This window comes from Pleurodeles waltl, chromosome 8 (assembly GCF_031143425.1).
Source record: "Pleurodeles waltl isolate 20211129_DDA chromosome 8, aPleWal1.hap1.20221129, whole genome shotgun sequence".
NCBI lineage: Eukaryota > Metazoa > Chordata > Amphibia > Caudata > Salamandridae > Pleurodeles > Pleurodeles waltl.
In genome coordinates this window covers 654,975,047-654,994,610 of record NC_090447.1, presented here as the reverse complement: position 1 = coordinate 654,994,610, position 19,564 = coordinate 654,975,047, and the positions used below count along the sequence as shown (strand labels likewise).

At 41.3% G+C, this 19,564-nt stretch overlaps 1 protein-coding gene across 2 annotated transcripts in view; it reads left to right on the top strand.

Moving 5' to 3' along the window:
- Positions 1-19,564, top strand: part of NIT2 (nitrilase family member 2) — a 367,129-nt gene that overhangs the window by 346,426 nt on the left and 1,139 nt on the right. The gene's annotated exons all lie outside the window — the stretch shown is intronic.

Below are 19,564 nucleotides of genomic sequence, written 5' to 3'. Positions count from 1 at the left end.
GGGATGAAATGCAAGAGTTCTTGCAATATTTACCCAAAGAGCATCAGAAAAGAGTACAACAAATTGTTGAAGAGGGACAAGCGATCACAAATAATCAAATTAGATCTGCCCTCGACGCAGCTGATGCTGCAGCTAGAAGTAGCAACACTAGCATAACAATTCATAGATGTGCATGGCTAAGATCCTCCGGTTTTAAACCCGAAAAACAGCAGGCAGTGCTTAACATGCCTTTCGATAAGGAACATCTTTTCAGACCTGAAGTTGATAAAACTATCGAAAAACTCAGAAAGGATTCTGACACTGCTAAAGCCATGGGAGCCCCTTATACCACACCTTATCGGGGTTCCTTTCGTAAACAGCAGTTTAGGGGAGGATTCAAACCCCAAACTACAGAGGCTTCCACCTCACATCCTAAACAAACACAGGAATAATATCCAAGAGGATCATTAGGAGGCTCTTACAGAGGCCAACACTTTATAGCCAGAGGAAAATGTAATACCTCAAAGAGTGTCACCACTGCCACAATCCCACATGTCTACTGTGGGAGGAAGACTGCAACAATTCCACTGTCACTGGCAAAACATCACCACAGAACAGTGGGTACTTTCAATTATCCGCAATGGTTACTGCCTAGAACTCATTTATACTACACCAAACATTCCCCCTCGCCTCTCACAGGCTCTCTCCAGAACATAACTTTATGCTAAAACAAGTGGTATAATATCTATTACTAAAAGGAGCAATAGAAATGGTTCCAATATCACAACAGGGAACAGGAGTCTATTCACTATATTCCCTGATACCAAAAAAGGATGGTACTCTCAGACCCATTCTAGATCTCAGACCTCTAAAGCTATACATCCTGTCAGATCATTTTCACATGGTCACGCTACAGGACGTAATTCCCCTACTACAAAAACAAGATTACATGAGTGCCTTAGATCTCAAAGATGCTTACTTCCATATTCCCATACATCCAGCTCATCACAAATACCTAAGATTTGTAATAGTGGGCAAACACTACCAATTCAAGGTACTTCCCTTCGGCATAACAACAGCTCCAAGGGTTTTCATAAAATGTCTAGCTGTAGTAGCAGCTCACCTCAGAAGACAACACTTACATGTCTTTCCTTATCTAGACGATTGGCTAATAAAATCAAGAAATATTATACACTGCCAAATACACACTCAATGCACAATAGATACCCTACAAACATTAGGATTCACAATCAGTTATCAAAAATCTCATCTTCAACCAGCACAGGTTTAACCTTACCTAGGTGCGATTCTCAATACTCAAAAAGCATTAGCCCACCCAAATCCACAAATGATACAGGTTTTTCAAAATCCCATCTAGTCTAGTGTTGTTAGACTGCCAAACTTACAACTCTCTGCAATGGTGGAATCACAACAACTTAATAAAAGGGCGGTTATTTCAGGCCCCTGAGCCTCAGACCATAATAACAACAGGTGCGTCAATGGCAGGTTGGGGAGCTCATCTCAACAACCTAACCATACAAGGGAATGGAACTCAACGCAATTAACTTATCACATAAACCATTTAGAATTTCTATGTTTCTGGGTCTAAAAGCTTTTCAACCTCACATCAGGTACAAAACAGTCTTAATAAAAACAGACAATATGACAACAATGTATTATCTGAAGAAACGGGGGGGGGGACACATTCACCCTAATTGTTCCTTCTAGCCCAAACAATATGGAAATGGGCAATTCACACCCAGATTTACTTGCTAGCGGAATACATCCCAGGGATACACAACCATCTAGCAGACCTACTAAGCAGGACGCAGCAACAAATACACGAATGGGAAATTCACCCACAGCTACTTTAACAGTACTTTCAAATATGGGGAACATAAGACATAGACCTTTTCACAACATGCTAAAACACAAAATGCCAAAACTTAGCATCCAGACACCCACGCCTTCAGTCCAAGGGCAATGCGTTATGGATCAGTTGGTCAGGGATATTTGCTTACGCTTTTCCCCCCTCTCCCACTCATTCCTTATCTGGTAAACAAACTAAGTCAAAACAAACTAATACTTATAGCACCAACCTGGGCTCACCAACCGTTGTACACAACACTGCTAGATTTATCAGTAGTACCTCACATCAAGCTACCGAACAGGCCAGACCTGCTAACACAACACAACACAAACAGCAGATCAGACACCCGAATCCAGCATCGCTCAATCTAGCAATCTGGCTCCTGAAATCTTAGAATTTGGACACTTAGACCTTACACAAGAATGTATGGAGGTCATTAAACAAGCAAGAAAGCCTACTACAAGACATTGTTATGCAAACAAATGGAAAAGATTTGTTTACTACTGTCACAATAATCAAATTCAACCACTACATGCTTCCGCAAAGGACATTGTAAGTTACTTATTACACCTACAAAAGTCTAAACTAGCATTCTCTTCTATTAAAATACATCTCACAGCAATATCTGCAGATTACACATTCAACATCGCTTTTTAGAATCCCAGTCATCAAAGCATTTATGGAAGGATTCAAAATAATCATACCCCGAGAACACCAACAGTACCTTCGTGGAACCTTAATATTGAATTAACAAGACTCATGGGACCACCATTTGAACCCATGCACTCTTGTGAAATGCAATACTTAACTTGGAAGGTAGCCTTTCTAATAGCTATCATATCACTTAGAAGAGTAAGTGAGAAACAAGCATTTACTATACAAGAACCCTTTATACAAATACATAAACATAAAGTGTCAGTCAGTCAGTCAAAATAACTTTATTCGGCGATTAGCCATAAAAGTAAACATGCATACATAAAGATCATCATAAAATACAGTACTTATGACATTCATTAAAAATAAGTCTATTAAATCTAAGCTTACCACCCAAGCTTACTAAAACAGTAAGAAATAAATACTTATAAAAACGTATATAACAATAAGTCAATATAGTAATAGGACAATGCCTAATTTCTCTTAATAAATAGTCACATTACCAATTCATATCGATTTCTAATAGTGATAGCGGATTTAATAAAACTAAGAATAGAAATGCAGATTTGTTTGGATGAGAGGCTTTGGATGCCAATCAATCCTTTGTAGGAAGAAGTGTGCAAATTGCGCAAAATGGGTAATAAAAAGGATTTCCTGGGAACTGAATAAAGTTTACAAAATAAAATAAAGTGGCAAGTGCTTTGTTTTGAAAAGTTATCACAAGGGCATGGGGGTAGTGTTTTTTTCCCACACACATTTTATCGGGAACGCCACTCTAAAATGGATCAAATTAAATCTAAAAGATACAAGTAAAGAATATAAAGAAGGGGTCGGGAACCAAACAAAATAAGGTTCTAACAAGTCTGATGATAGAATTTGTATATATGAATTAAAAGAGCTCAATTTCTCTGCCATTTGGTATCTAAGATTCATGACATACTCTTTATGTCGAAGTTTAACAATTTCTTTCGCATTAGCTGGCAGGAGCTCTGGTTTAAAATACATAAACTCCAAATCCAAGTTTCGGAAGCCATTGTGAACAAAATTTAGCCATGGAATTTTGTTACAGTTTGATAATGAGAAACAATCTTTTACACAATCATGTGTTAAAGTAGCCGCCGGATTTGACCATACTTTTATCCATAGCAAAAGTGGGGCAATATCTATCAGATCTGTAATATAGCGGATTCCTAGTTCCTCATGGCATAAAATGTTCGCTATGTTCTTAGGTACCATAAGTAACCGATGAAGGAATTTATTCTCTGCAAGCTGCAAAGTGTTTGGACTGGTATATCCACACAGGCCACCCCCATAGATTGCCGCCAAAACACATTTAGAGTTGTAGAGCGTGAGGATCTGATGGACCGGTCTATGCCCTAATCTGCGGGCAAAGCGAAAGATTGCCTCCACATTTCTTGCCAGTTGTTGAAGCTTAAAATTCAAATGGGATTTCCAAGACAGAGTGGAGCTTAAATACAGACCTAGATAGCAAAAGTCTTTTACCTTTGTCAGGGTATTCCCCCCCCATTCTAAAACATCTGGTACGAGTATTTTTAGGACCGCAGGTCATAACATGTGATTTTTTTAAATTGACTTTCAAATCCAGCTCTCATGTGTGTGTTAAAAAAAGATCCAAGAGAGTCTGTAGACCATTGGCCGTGCGGGCAATTAAAACAGCATCATCGGCATATAAGAAAATTGGCAATTGTCTAAAACTCATCCTTGGGAAATCCTTACCATTTTGGACCAAACAATTATGCAAGCCATTTATGTACAGTAAAAACAGGAAAGGTGCCAGTGTACAGCCCTGTCTAACACCTCGAGTGGAAACAAGGGGATGGGACCTTTCACCGTGTTGACCAAACTGAATTAGAATATGGAGGTCAGAGTATAAGCGTTTGATAAAAATTAGCAAATCTTGCTCAATCCCCATTGTATCCATTATGTCCCACAATGTTGCTCTGTTCACCATATCAAATGCACTAGACAGATCTATGAATGCTAAATGGATAGGTTCCCTTTTGGCAATTACATATTTACTGAGGATAAGATGTAAATTTAGGGCCTGGTCCACTGTGCCTAATCCAGGCCTAAACCCATATTGAATTGGCAATAAAATGTTTGACCTTACAACCCAATCCTCCAGCCGGGTCAGGATGACACTCCCCAGTATCTTTGCCGTGGAGTCTATTAAAGAAATGGGTCTATAGCAGAAGGGGTCAAGCCTGTTACCCTTTTTGAAAATCGGAACGATAATTGCCATTAACCATGAGGAGGGAATAGCGCTTTGAATAGCACTGTTCAGAACGTTTGTGATTAATGGAACCCACAGATCAGGTAGAGATTTAAATAGATCCACTGGTATCCCATCAGGGCCAGGAGCTTTCCTTAGTTTCATTTTAGTTATTGCTGCACTGATCTCATGTGCCTCAAGTAAAATGGCGCTCTTAGCTGGAATTGGAGTAGCCAAACGTGGGGGGCCACATCCCTCCCCTCCGTCATTGGGATTATTTTCAGATTGAAATACAGATGAAAAATGGTCTACCCAAACCCCCTCTGGTATCAAACAGTCATCTTCCCTGTTTTCCTTTCCTGAAAAATATGGGTGATTAACCACCTTCCAAAATTGAGAGGGATCCCGTAGTTCTGTCGCTGCCATAAGGTCTTCCCAAGCGCTAGTGCGTATTTCATTCTTTCTCTCTTCTAGGACTGATTTATATCTGCCCCTGGCCTGTTTAATTAAATCCCGATTACATGGAATGGTTTTGATCGCTAACTTTAGATCTCTATGGGCAGCCGTACAGGCAGAGTTGAACCACCGTTGAGGTTTTGCACCTTTGGGATGTTGGGCACACAACAATGCCTGAGAAATAGCACAGCTTAAAGATTCAAAGGCATTTATAAGGTGGAATGGAGTGGGTTGCAGGGACAAGCAAGTGTTTATGTCAGCCTTGTTTTGAGTGATAAGGTTCGTATGGAAAGTGTTAGAGTTTACTCTCTCCCACCTTATGCGAGGGCCAGAATTTCTTTTGAACACCTCTTTCCCTTTATATGCAATCCTAGGTAAGGTTACTCTAGTTTTAAAGGATAGTTTTATGCTCAAAGGGTTATGATCACTAGCACAGTGAGAATTAATTTTAAAATCCGCTATTGAACGTGAAAGTGAGGAGTTAATCAGAATAAAATCAATAATCAATAATGCTACCGTTGATACTTGTCATATCCCTTGCAAAGGCAAGATCAAATTTATAAATGAGAGTGTTCAAGGCATTTCCTAAATTAGAGTGAATAAAATGAGTGAGTGACTCTCTGCCTTCTATAGCGGTGCCACATAAATGAGGTAATTCATACTTGCATAACTGAACATTAAAATCTCCAACCCAGATCGTGTCAAATTCCCTATCCTGAAGTTTCCCGGCTGAGTCTAATTGGTCTGTAAGCTCTTCGAGACTTCCTGACAGAGCAGCACTTGGAATGTTATTATAAAAGTTTAAGAGTAAAATATCTTTTCGTCCGGATATTGATAATAAAACTACCAAAAAAAAAGCAGAAGACCAAATCAATGAAACCTCAATTTTTGGGAGTAATAATGACACTAGTACCAGAAGGACGCCACTTGCTCTGCCTGCTCTAGATGGAATAGCTGGCTGAGATACGGAGTAGTAGCCGTCTAAATGGAAGGGTGCCGTAAGCCAAGTTTCTTGAAAACAAATGATGTCAAATGTGGATATAAATTCCAGCCATTCCAAATTTTCAACTTTAGAACGCAACCCAGCAATATTCCAACTAATTAAGGATAACAATGCGTTACTTTGCTGGGGCTTTTTCCCAGACTCCTCGATTGTGGCCATATCTGTTGTAAGATGTGGAAAGCTAACTAACTCATCAGGCCCTATGGGTGATTGCAAAAGTGTGTGCACTCCCATCAGCTCTGGTTCCTGTAAATATTCATTTGGGAGCCCCAAACCCTCCGATTGTCAATCAATTGCGTCAAGGGAAGAGTGATTTTGAGTAGCCCCAGGGTCAAAAATGGGGTTCCTTTGTTAGAATATTTTTACCATGAGAAGCCCTCATAGGAGGAAGTGGTAAAGTGGGCGGCCTGTAGAAAAAGCTTAATGGATAGACTTTAATTCCACCTTCCCCTTTTGGACTCGATGGTAGAGACGCCAACAAATGATTAACACAATGAGAATTTGCTAAATTAATCACTATGCAATCGCCTTCATATGCTTTTTTAGACCAGCCTAACCACTTCACCCTTCTAGCCATAATTATTCTATTATTTAAATCATCTTGATGTCTAAGTTTTTGGCTCATCCAATGTGCACATTTCCTTATTAGCGCATGAGTATCTTCCTTCTGAGCGCAATCAAGAGGTGGAACATTTGCTAAAACTAAGACATATGGCAAGCTATCCGGAGGAAGCTGTAGAACCTCCTTTGTGCTAGTAAAAGATCTAGGTTTAGAAGCAGTTTCAGGCCTCGGTAAATCAATCGCACCACCAGCCAGAGTAGACCGGGAATCGGTTAATAAGTCATAATGGGGATTGCGGGTAGGTATGCGATGGGACGGGAGTTGGTTGCAGTTCGTTAGACGGTTAGCCTGCTGAGAAGCAATGAGATCAGACACCAATTTCGGAGTAGCGGGAGGGGAGTTTGAACTAGATTTTAGAGTGGGCTGCTGAGGCAGATATTTTAAAATAGTTTCTTGTAACTGCTCGAATTTGGAATCAATGAGTAATGTTAGCTTCTCCTCTAAAGCCGAAAAAAAAGGTTTGAGGATTGAGTCTAAGTTGGTCGAATGAATATCTCTTAAAATCCTGCAGTCTGAGCCTAGATCGCCCAATGTTGAGATTTCCTTTGGAAGAGGGTTGGCCGGGATATCCGTTGGTGTGGAAAAACGTTCCTTAACCTTCATTGGGTGTTTGAGTAGCTTATTACACTTACGGGATCCTCCAGCTTTCCTTTTTTTGGGGGGAGGGGGAGTGTCAGCTAAGTGTTCGTTGTTAGCTATGTTAAACGGCTGTAAAGAATGCGAAGCATTAACGTCATCTTCGGGCAGAGGCAAGATAAACTCACGGGGAACAATTGGAGAGACAGCGGACTGTATATAGGTCGTAGGTTCTAAAGAGGTTCTTTGGGTCAAATTATTTGCCACCCCAATTCTTTCTTCCACTTGGAAAATTTAAGTTTCAATGGCCCCAATAACTGAAGATAAGTAGCTGGTTATTGATGATGGGACGGGCATAGCGTGTGCTCCATCGGCCCCACGTGTGGTGGTCTTTCTTTTACCCATCGTCTTGCAGGTAATAAAAACACCAATCTAAGCCGATATGAGTAAAATACAGGGAAGTAGTGGCAGTGTGAAAATAGTAATTAGATAAATGGAACTGCTCTCTTAGCGGATCTTGCTTAGATGTCAGTTACTTAGGGCCTCCTGAGCCGTGAAACCCAAATAAGGGGGGTTACGAAAGAGCAATCACAGGAGAAAGAAATGCAGTACCTCTTGAGAGTCTGATGAGCCTGATCCAGAAGTCCCAAGTGAGTTCTCAGGGGGGTGGCCCAGCCCAGCCTCTTCCGGGCGCTGACGGGCGAAGGATGGGCCCGCCCTTTGCCCGGGCGCCGCCGCGCGTGTCCCGCGACAGCGGGAGCGCGATCCAAAGTTAAAGGGCTCCTGCCCTATGGTCCGCCTCCTTCTGAAAACGCGCTTCCCGCGACAGCGGGAGCGCAATCCAAAGTTAAAGGGCTCCTGCCCTATGGTCCGCCTCCTGCCTTCTTCTGAAAACCGATCCAAAGTTAAAGGGCTCCTGCCCTATGGTCCGCCTCCTGCCTCCTTCTGAAAACGCGCTTCCCATAAAGTGGTTCTCAGTACAAATCCCAAATAATTACCAAAAGTCATATCGCCGTTCAACCTAAACCAAACAGTGGAACTCCCAGTCTTCTTTCCGCAACCAGACTCAGTAGCCGAAAGAGCCTTACATACATTAGACATTAAGAGAGCACTAATGTATTACATTGACAGAACAAAACAGTTTCGTAAAACAAAACAATTGTTTGTAGCCTTCCAGAAACTTCATGCAGGTAATCCTATATCCAAGCAAGGCATTGCCAGATGGATAGTGAAATGTAGTCAAACTTGCTATATTAAAGCAAAAAGAGATCTACCTGTTACACCAAGAGCGCATTCCACTAGGAAAAAAGGCGCCACAGTGGCTTTTCTAGGAATTATACCTATGACAGAAATTTGTAAGGCAGCCACATGGTCTACGCCTCATACATTCACAAAACATTACTGTGTAGATGTGTTAACAACATAACAAGCCACAGTAGGACAGGCTGTATTAAGAACATTATTTCAGACAACTTCAACTCCTACAGGCTAAGCCACCGCTTTTTGGGGGAGATTACTGCTTATTAGTCTATGCACAGCATGTGTATCTGCAGCTACACATGCCATTGAACGGAAAATGTCACTTACCCAGTGTACATCTGTTCGTGGCATGAGACGCTGCAGATTCACATGCGCCCTCCCACCTCCCCGGGAGCCTGTAGCCGTTATAAGTTGGATGAAAAATTGTAAATTTGTAAATAAATACTATTTTAATACACATTATGTACATACATACTTCATTGCATGGGCACATTTAGTATATTCACAACTCCTACCTCACCCTCTGCAGGGAAAACAATCTAAGATGGAGTCGACGCCCATGCGCAATGGAGCCGAAAGGGAGGAGTCCCTCGGTCTCGTGACTCGAAAAGACTTCTTCGAATAAAAACAACTTGTAACACTCCGAGCCCAACACTAGATTGCAGGATAATGCACAGCATGTGAATCTGCAGCGTCTCATGCCATGAACAGATGTACACTGGGTAAGTGAAATTTTCCATATATATATATGTGTGTGTGTGTGTGTGTGTGTGTGTATATCTATATATATATATATATATATATATATATATATATATATATATATATATAGGCACCGGTAGCCGTAAATTTGAACAAAATAAAGCTTGTCACGGGCACCTAAAGACCGCACTCCAGAGTTTGATGAAAAATGCAGTCTTTAACGGCAACTCGTTTCGATCTTACAAAGGTCTTCCTCACGGCCCCTGTCATACAGTGTGCACTAGCACATTTAAAAACAACATAATACACCCACACATAGACACAGTGAAAATACTCTGATCCAGCTACCACTCTTAGAAGAAAGATTCCCTGTGCAAACTTCATTGAAAAACGTCATTTGAAAAATATAAATTGTTAAAATAAATCTAAATAAAATCTACAATATATAGTTAGAGATAATAATAAATCTCCAAAATTATTTTATAATACATAACGTTTTCTCTGGTACAAATTCAGATACATGATCGGGCCAAGTGGCCAAAATAATTTTTAAAGCAGCAAAAACAGAATATCTTTAAGAATAAAGATTAAATATTTTATCTTATACTGTAATCTCAAACAAATATGCACATCTAAATATAAATGCACATTGAGCATATTCTAACAGCAACATAAACTAATACATCATTGTAGGAGGCTGGCATGGTTTGGATTTGGATTGGGTACCTAAGGGTCTTACAACTTATACCAGGTCCAGTTATCCCTTATTAGTGAAGTGTAGGCAGTGTCTAGCAGCTTAGGCTATCTACGGGTAGCTGTAGCAGAGCAGCCAAGGCTGAACTAGGGGGCATGCAAAGCTCTTGCAATACCACTATAGTCGCACAGTACTTATCCACAATAAAAGACCATACTCAGTGTTACCAAAAATAAAGGTACTTTATTTTAGTGACACAAGGCTAAAAATATCTTAGAGGCAATACTTCTACTGGAGGTAAGTATTATACACACTATATACACTAGAAATCAAAATTAGGTAAGTAAACAGTCACAGAATAGTGCAAATAGTGAAAAACACAATAGATTGCAATGGGCCTTGGGGCAACACAAACAATATACTAAAATAATGGAATGCGAAAGTTAGAATCCCCCACTAGGCAAGTGTAGTGTGTAGAGGGGCGCTGGGAGTGTAAGAAAACACCAAAGGTAAGTAAAGTACCCCACCCCAGAGCCCAGGAAAACAGTACAGCAAGTTTCCTAAGAACATTTCAAGTCATGGTGAAGGATTATGCAAGAACCAAGCAAGACTGCAAGCAGCCAACAATGTATTCCTGGACCTGAAGACCTGTGGAGAGAGGAGACCAAGTCCAGAAGTCGATGAAGAGTCAAGGAAAAACAGGAGCCCCTGCCCACTTGCAAGAAGGTGCAAAAGTGGATTCTCTGGGTGGAAGAAAAGTACAGAAATGCACCAAAGGAGATAGCTGCGGGTTCCTGCTTGGTGCAAGAGATGTCCCACGTCGAGTTGTTGGATGCAGGCTGTTTGCGTTGCTGGATTCCACCAACAAGGCTTGGTTCACGCAAGAACGTGTTTTGTGTCAAAGAGGAGCTGCCCAGACCCAGGAGGGACCTGAGGGTCTCAACTCAGATTGAGGAGACAGAGGGGGCTCTCAGCACTTCAGAATGCCCTCAGAAGACCAGGCAGCACCCTTGGGAGTCCCAGGACACGGGGACAAAGGAGTTGCAGAGTGCGGTTGTCGCAGCACTACACTGAAGGATCCCACGCCGCTGGAGGACAACTCGGAGAGCAGTGCGTCACAGGATAGATTTCTGGGGACCTGGGCTGTGCTATGCACTAAGAACTTGTGGAAGAAGTGCACAGAAGCCCAAGGAGCTGCAGAGGATGCTATGCCCAGGGGTACTGTCTGGCACTGGAAGGCAAGATCTTACCTCCACCAAATTTGGACAGCTGGACCTTTGGACAGTCAGGATCACTTTGGTGCACCACCTATGTTCCAGGGATCATGCTCGTCCACAGGAGAGGAGTACCGGTTGTCATTGCAGAGAGGTGCTTGCTGAAGCAGGGAAGTGGCTCAGTCACTCCACAGGAGATTCCTTTGGTTCTTCTGGTGCAGGGTAAAGACAGGCAGTCCTCAGAGCGTCCACAACTTGGAAACTGTTGCAGTTGCTGGCCAGAGCTGAAGTTGAAGGTCACAGTAGCCTTCCTGGATAGTTTGTTGCAGTTACAGCTGTTCCTGGAGCAGTCTGTGGTTGATCTGACGGTCCGAAGCCGAAGCAGAGGATGCAGAGGAGTCCTGGTGGAATTTTGCAAACTGAATCTGAGGAAACACCCAGAGTAGAGGCCCTAAATATCCCTGAGAGGGGGATTGGCTACCTACCCAGGTATGCACCTATAAGGAGGGGTCTCTGACGTTCCCTGCTGGCACAGGCCACTTAGATGCTCCCAGATGGTCCCCACACCTTGGAATCCAAGATGGCTAATGCCAGGGACACTCTTGCGAAGTTCTGGGTACCACCCTTAAGGTAGTGATCGACAGGGGAGTGGTCCCACCCCTTTCCTTTGTCCAGTTTCGCGCCAGAGCAGGGACTAGGGATCCCTGAACCGTTGTAGACTGGGTTATGCAAAGAGAGCACCGTTTTTGCCCTTCAAAGCATTTCCAGAGGCTCTTGAGGATACCCCTCCCATACCTGTAACACCTATTTCCAATGAGAAAGGGTGTAACTCCCTTCTCCTAAAGGAAATGCGTTGTTCTGCCTTCCTGGGATTGAGCTGCTTATTGAGGGGCAGAAACCTGTCTGTGAGGTGGCAGCAGCTGGGGCTGCTGTGGTGACCTCAGAGAGCTGGTTTGGCAGTACTGGGGTCCATGGTGGAGCCCCCAGGGTGCATGGAATTGGCCCCCAATACCAAATGTGTATTGAGGGTTCAATGTCACAATCTTAGACACCTCACATGGCCATATTCGGAGTTACCATTGTGAAGCTACGTATATGTATTGACATATATGTAGTGCACGCTTATAATGGTGTTCCCACACACAGAAAGTCCAGGGAGTTGGCCCTGGACAACGTGGGGGCACCTTTGCTAGTGTAAGGGTGCCCTCACACACAGTACCTTTCCACCTAGCCTTCAGTAACTGAAGGTTAGACATATAGATGACTTATAAGTTACCTGGTGCAGTGACAATGGCTGTGAAATAGTGTGTGCACTATTTCACTCAGGCTGCAGTGGCAGTCCTGAAGGAGTGTTTGGATGAGCTCCTTATGGGTGGCAAAAAAAATGCTGCAGCCCATAAGGATCTCTTGGAACCCCAAAGCCCTGGGTACCTAGGTACCATATACTAGGGACTTATAGGGGGGATCCAGTGTGCCAATCAGAATTGGTATATGGAGTCACTCAACTATAGTGACAAATTTGGTAACCAGAGAAGAGCATAAGCACTGGATTTCTGGTTAGCAGAACTCCAGTGACACAGTCAAGCATACTGACAACACACATAGGCCACAAAGTATGAGCACTGGGATCCTGGCTAGCAGGATCACAGTGAGACAGTAAAAACACATTTACAAACAGGCGAAAAATGGGGATAACCATGCTAGAAAGAGGCTACTTTCCCACAATCATCTCAAAAATATACATAAATGGGAACAAGGGGGAATCTCAAACAAACAAGGCTCAACCCAATTGAACAAACAGTTCCTCATCCACAGTGAGACCCATCGGGCCTTACTATAAAGACGGACAATATATTCTGATTTGATAATCCATAATCTCCTCTCCCTATCGCCACCTCTTGTTGTTGTCAACAGCACCCTAGCAATACCAAAAAATGAGAGTCTATCAGGATTTTGAGAATGCATTTCTTCCCAATGTCTAGCTACTGGGTAAATCATAGTTCTTAATTGCCCTCAAATGTTCAAGGATCCGCTTTTTCACAGGAAAGATTGTACTCCCTACATACATCAGGCCACACGGGCAAGTGAGAACATAAACACAAAAATCAGTATTGCACCTAATAAATTGGTCAATTCTCCCACATTTTCCATTAGGCAGCAAAAAATGTTTTACATTCTTGCTGCCTCTGCATGCTTTGCATCGTCCACATTTATAAAAGCTCTTTTGTTCTGATAGCCACCCTTCCTCCCTGGTTCCAATGCTAAAATTACTCCGAACCAACATATCTTTCACAGACCTGGATTTACGGTAGGTAACCAATGGATATGGTGAAACATTTCACCCAATGACCGGATCAGATCTAACCAGATGCCAATGGTTTTTTTTTATTATTATTTTAACTGATTCAGCATTCAAAGTGGTGATCAACCATACCTCCTGTTCACCACTGGGAACCTTGTCTTTCTGGACAAAGATCCTGTCTTGTAAAAGTGCTCACTCTCTCCTTGGTAGCCATCAAAACATGCCAGGGATAGCCTCTCGCTCTGACTCTTCCTAGCATAGTTCTCTCTTCCTTCTCATAGGCTTCTGTACTGCTGCAGTTATGTCTTCCTATAAGGAGTCCCCATACAGAATACTCTGTTTCATCTTAATAGGATGATGACTGTCTGCATGCAATAAATAATTGTCTGCTGCCTTTTTACGAAAAAGGGAAGTATACACTTTATCATCCTTAATCTCCACATGCACATCCAGAAAATCCATCTCACTACTGTGTATCTTGTGTGTAAATGTGAAATTCAAATCATTATGCAAGATATGTTCCAGGAAATCATGTAACATGGTCTTCAGACCATCCATATAACGAAAAGATCATCAATGTATAGGGTCCAGAATGTTATGTGCCTAGTCCATATTACATTCTCTTCTGTCCAGATAAGTTGCTGCTCCCTCCACCCCATCAAAATACCTTCAAAACTTGGGGCAAAGCAACTGCCCATTGCTGTACTGGTGATCTGCCTGAACCATACATCTCTCTAGTTCATCCCTCCAGTTCATGGAATTGCTCATGGCCAGAGTTATGGTTTCTTTAAGAACCGATTGAACCTCTCCATCATCCCATTTGTTTCAGGATAGTAGAGAGCACATTTCTTGTGCTTTATTCCGTGTTCCTCAAGAAATTCTTCCATTGCTTTGGAAACTAGTTAAACCCCATTATCAGTGAGTAAGGTTTCTGAAAGATCCTACCTTACTATGCGTTAATTCAATCATTTTGTCACATGCTTAGTTTCTAGTCCCCTCGTGAAGCACACATCTGGGCATCTTGAAAACATTTTTTAGGCATGCCTTTTGACCATCCCCGTGAATTGGTCCCAAAATGTCAAGAGCAGTCTCTTTCCATGGACCTATTGTACGACTCTGATAACCATGGGCTTGATCTTTTTCTCACTAACTGCACACTGTGCACAGTCTCTCACCATTCTCTTGGTTTGCAGATCCATACCTTGCCACCCATAAGAGGAAACTTAACTCTTCCTTATTTTTAGATATACACTCACGGCTACTATGGGCCAGATTTAGCAACTCTTCCCTAAGTTTTGTTGGAGGAATTAATCTTGTTCCTCACAACACCGCACCATTATTAGTAGCCAACCCGTCTTTTACCCACCAAAAATCTTTACACTCATCACTGCCTTGTATTTTATCCTTCCATCAAGCACAGATCAACTCCATCACTTCATTTAGTACAAGATCACCCTTCAAATCTTCACACCATCTCTCTTCAGAAATCATTTTATTCTCCACTTCACGTACAAATGCCGTTCCATCAGATTCAACACTTTCATTTTGATCAGACTTCTTTCGATATTAGCCTGGAGAGAGTTTCCATCACCTTATTTTCTACATTTCTAAATTTTACTTCAAAATTATACTCTTGCAGTGATACAACCCATTTAGTTATTGTCCCCGACAATGCATCATTTCCAAATCTTACACTGTGGTTTGGGGTCAGTTCTCATGTCACAGACCCCACCCCCACAGAAATTTTTACGGCCCAGTACACAGCAAGTGCCTCCCTTTCTATAATATAACATCTCTTTTTGGCAGCATTTAAACCATGCAATAAACATAACCATAATGGTGTTTTGTCCCTCACGGCCACCTTACTGAAGAACAGCTCCCAATCCTTTAAGATGGGCATCTGCTGTTGTAATAGCTCTTTTTTTAGGATCAAAGTTTTTTTAACCTAGGCGCTTGACTGAGCTTGTACTTCAATTCTAGAAACTCCTGTCCCACACGCATCATCCTACACAAAATGAACTCCTTTTTTTTAACACACCTCTCGTTCTCACTCAGTTCAGCAAAATTTTGTATGAACTTGCTGCCACGCCTAAGAATTTTATGAACTCGTCTTGTAAAGCGGGCAAAACCATCTGCCAAATAGTATTGACCAAATCTACCTTAGGCACAACTCCATCACCTGTGATTGTGTGTCCCAAATAGACTATGGCAGTTGATCCAAACTTGCATTGCTCAAGTTTGATGGTCAGGTTAAAATGACATCTTCCTAGAGCATCTCTAACATGGGCACTTTGTTCCTCAACATCTCTGCCAAACTCATTGACCGCTGAAAAACAGATGCCATGACACCATCCCAAAAGGTAACCTGACACATATGAATGTGCCAAAAGGCATTATAAAAGCAGTCAAATATTTAGAAGTCTCTTCCAGTTCTGTCTTATGGTAGGCAGAAGTGAGGTATATTTTGCTGAACACTTTCTCCCCACCAAGAAGCATCAGCAAGTCAGATGTTGGGAAGAGGATATTGTCAGCAATCAGATTCTTATTGAGATGTTTTAAGTCAACACATAATCCTAGACTACCATTAGACTTCCTGGCTACAACCACTGGTGCCAACCATTCAGTTCCTTCAATCTCCTCAATAAGGCCATTAGCTTTTACAAATCTCTTCTCTTATGACTGTGGGAACATTCCTGGCCTTACTACAAAGAGTTGTGGCACCTAGGACCAAATGTATGACGCCCTAGATTGTCTTTGAAAACTTTGTGGAAATCTTTTTTCAGCTCCTATAGAAATCCAATATTTGAATGGATCTCTACTTTATTTACCACCTGATTTTCTTTAAAAACAATCAATGGATTGCTATTTGGGTCTAACATAACTCCTAGGACACCATGATGAAACCAACTGATAATGCTGTCACCCTTCTTAGCTACATATATCTTCCCCAACACAAAACAAAGCATGTACTTGTGAGACCAAGGAATTATCCATGTAATGTAATGGGTTCACAATCATACGCACATGGATTGATGTGAGGCTTAAGTAACTTCACCTTCCTTTTAATTTCATCTTGAAACAGTTTGTTGGATGTGATTTTCACACTAGAGTCAAGGAGAACCTTGCTACTTTCTCGTTCTACAAATATAATATCAACAGGGCTGGTCTTTACCTTATCTCCAACCTGCAACACTATCTGTCCACACTCAGTGTCAACATTGCCACGCTTGTTATCACCTTCAACATCTACCTCTTTGACCCTTTTAGTTTTCTCATCTTGCACAGAACTACAAAAGATTAGTTCTTGCAGGACATACATGTGTCCTTAAGAGCAGGATATATTTTATCATTAGCAAAATAACCAGTTTTGTCACACCTATAACATTTTCTGATAGTATCATGTTTTCTATCATTTCTATTGTCTTTCTAATTTCATTCTTTTTAATCTCATATCTGACAGCATGTATATTCTGCTCTTTATCGCTATCTTTTTAAGCACTACTCATTTGTTAGAGTGCTCAATTTTCTTTCCTACCATTAAAACATCTTCTAGTGTTGGATCTTCCCTCAGCCACATCTCCTCTCTCACTTTTTCGATGTTGCATCCCATCATAAAATGATCACAGATTCTAACCTCTAGCAAAGCTGCAAACTTATAAAAAGCGGAAAGCCTCGTAAGACCAATTATATAATTTTCAACAGACTTCCCTTTATTTTGAACCCATCTCCCAAAATGATACCTTTCCACAGTAGTTCTTACTTTTGGTAGATAATGATAATCAAGTCTTTTTATACATGTCTCATATCTAAACCTCCGGTATTGGAAATTTCCAGAAGATGACCAAACACCTCTTGTCCTTCTGAACCTAGACAATTAAGAAGAAAGGCTGTTTTTCTTTTTGCACCTCAGAGATGTCCCACAAACTCTGGCATATCTTTCAAATACTTTTTTCTACTTCTGCAGTTTTATAGATGGCAACCCATGGCTTGTTAGGAAGAAGGAATGTGCTATGGTATTCTCCATGACAATAATGATAAAGACTTAAGGCTAACCGAGCTAGCAGTTACAAATTGTGTCCAATACTATAAATTGTTCTGTCCACAATCAGCGACACACAAAACTTGTGCCAGAGAGCTTTTCCTGTGTAGGCAAAAGTTAATTTAGTGTGCAACATTAAAACCAAAGTTTGTGAAATAAAAATTCCTAAAGTTGATCCTTTTCTCCCAGAAGAATTACTTTGGACAAATGTGACCAATGAGTAAGGATTATTCCTCTAAACTAACCAGTATAGAAAGCACCAAGCAATTTTAACCACTCAAAATCCTTGAAAGTTCTCATGGACCAGTAGTGAAGCAGGAAAGAAAAGACCAATCGTCAGGCAGATACTATAATTCAGCGTTATTGATCTCCAGCAGCATATGAGCATTCAAGGTCAGCGAAGTTTCAAAATACATAAAGGTAAGCCTCAAATAATAAACTTCTGAAAGACTCAAATTGTAAACATTTGAACTTGCAAAGGTGATTATTTTTTTCTTTTTGGCAAATAACTGGTGCACCACTTCCCGCTTGTAGATACAATAGAACATTTAATTAACAACTTCCATCATAACGATGTATGCAGCGCTGCTCTGTGGGACTAATATTCAGCAATTGTCTCACTGCATGTGCCTGCTCCACCCTGTCAGACCGATCTAGATGAAGAAAATCCCACGCAGACTCAGCTGTATTCAGGGCAGAATGCTATAGCTACGCACAAAGTTGCCGCACACTCGGACATTCTATACCTACATAAACAGTGAAGACCACATGCAATGCAATGCAATAATGTACATGTTATTTGAAGATACCACACAGAGCTTTCCTTTGGTATGTACTGTATTCTTGTTGTTCCTCAACATGCACTGCATATCGGGTAAAGTGTTATGCATTCATAGAGCAGCCATATGCTACTGCACTATGTCATTTGCTGATGTGCTGTTAGTCTTACACAAGAAGTGCATTAGGTAGGTGGCAATTTGCACCAAGGTGAGGGTGGTTTGTATATATAGTACCTGTGCCTCCGTGTATTGCATGTGGTAGCCTAAACCTGCTTTCATGTTTGTTGTGTTCATGTTTGCTGTCTTTTTGTTTCATACCCAGTATCTGTGCTGTTAAGTAGTGGTTGTCTCTTCAAATTGTACATACCGCTTACTATTGTTTGGTGACTGTATGTTTCAGTCAGTTCATATTGAATGTTTCAAGAAAACTTAAGTAAGTTCAACATGTCAGTTTACTGAACATCTACTACCTTTACCGCTCCTCCTTACAGCCCCTTGCCTTTTCCCCTCTCACTGGAAACCCTTTTAATTAAGTGTCATTTAATCAGTTGACCCTAGAGGTTCCACATCGTGCATTAAGGCAGTCTACATCTACTTAACGGAATACAGTGTTAAAAAGACTGTGTAGCTTCTACATGTTTAATGATCTATTGCTTTTCCAGGCAATGTACTTTTAGGTCCTGCAGTAGACACAAAATGTGAGACCTTCTGATTTTGTCAATCATGTTTTGGTTCCCTGTACCACTAAAGGCTAGTCTTTGATTTACTATGAAAATCAATTTTTGAGAACCCTTAAGCTACAAACCCGGTAAATGAGAAAGGTTATCACCATCTTCTTTATAACATTAGTGCAAGCAACATTCCTGTTGTGTGCCTTACTTATTAAGGAGTATATTTCTTTGTGCTTTCGTTTTGCTCCTTTTAATGGCAGGTTGGATTGAGCTTGTGTGTGACTTGGGTGATGCTGGGTTGATTACTGCATCAGTAGTCAATGGATGCTGAGCTAGTGAGAATATTGTATTCTTTTATGGCGACACTTTATTGACACCATAATTATGTTCATAGGATCAGGCACTTCATTGGTATGCAATTACATTCCAGGCGATTGCTTGAATCTCCCTTTTGATGTAATCTGAAAGTACAGTGAATGGGCCCGATTGATTTAAAATTTGCTTCCTTTC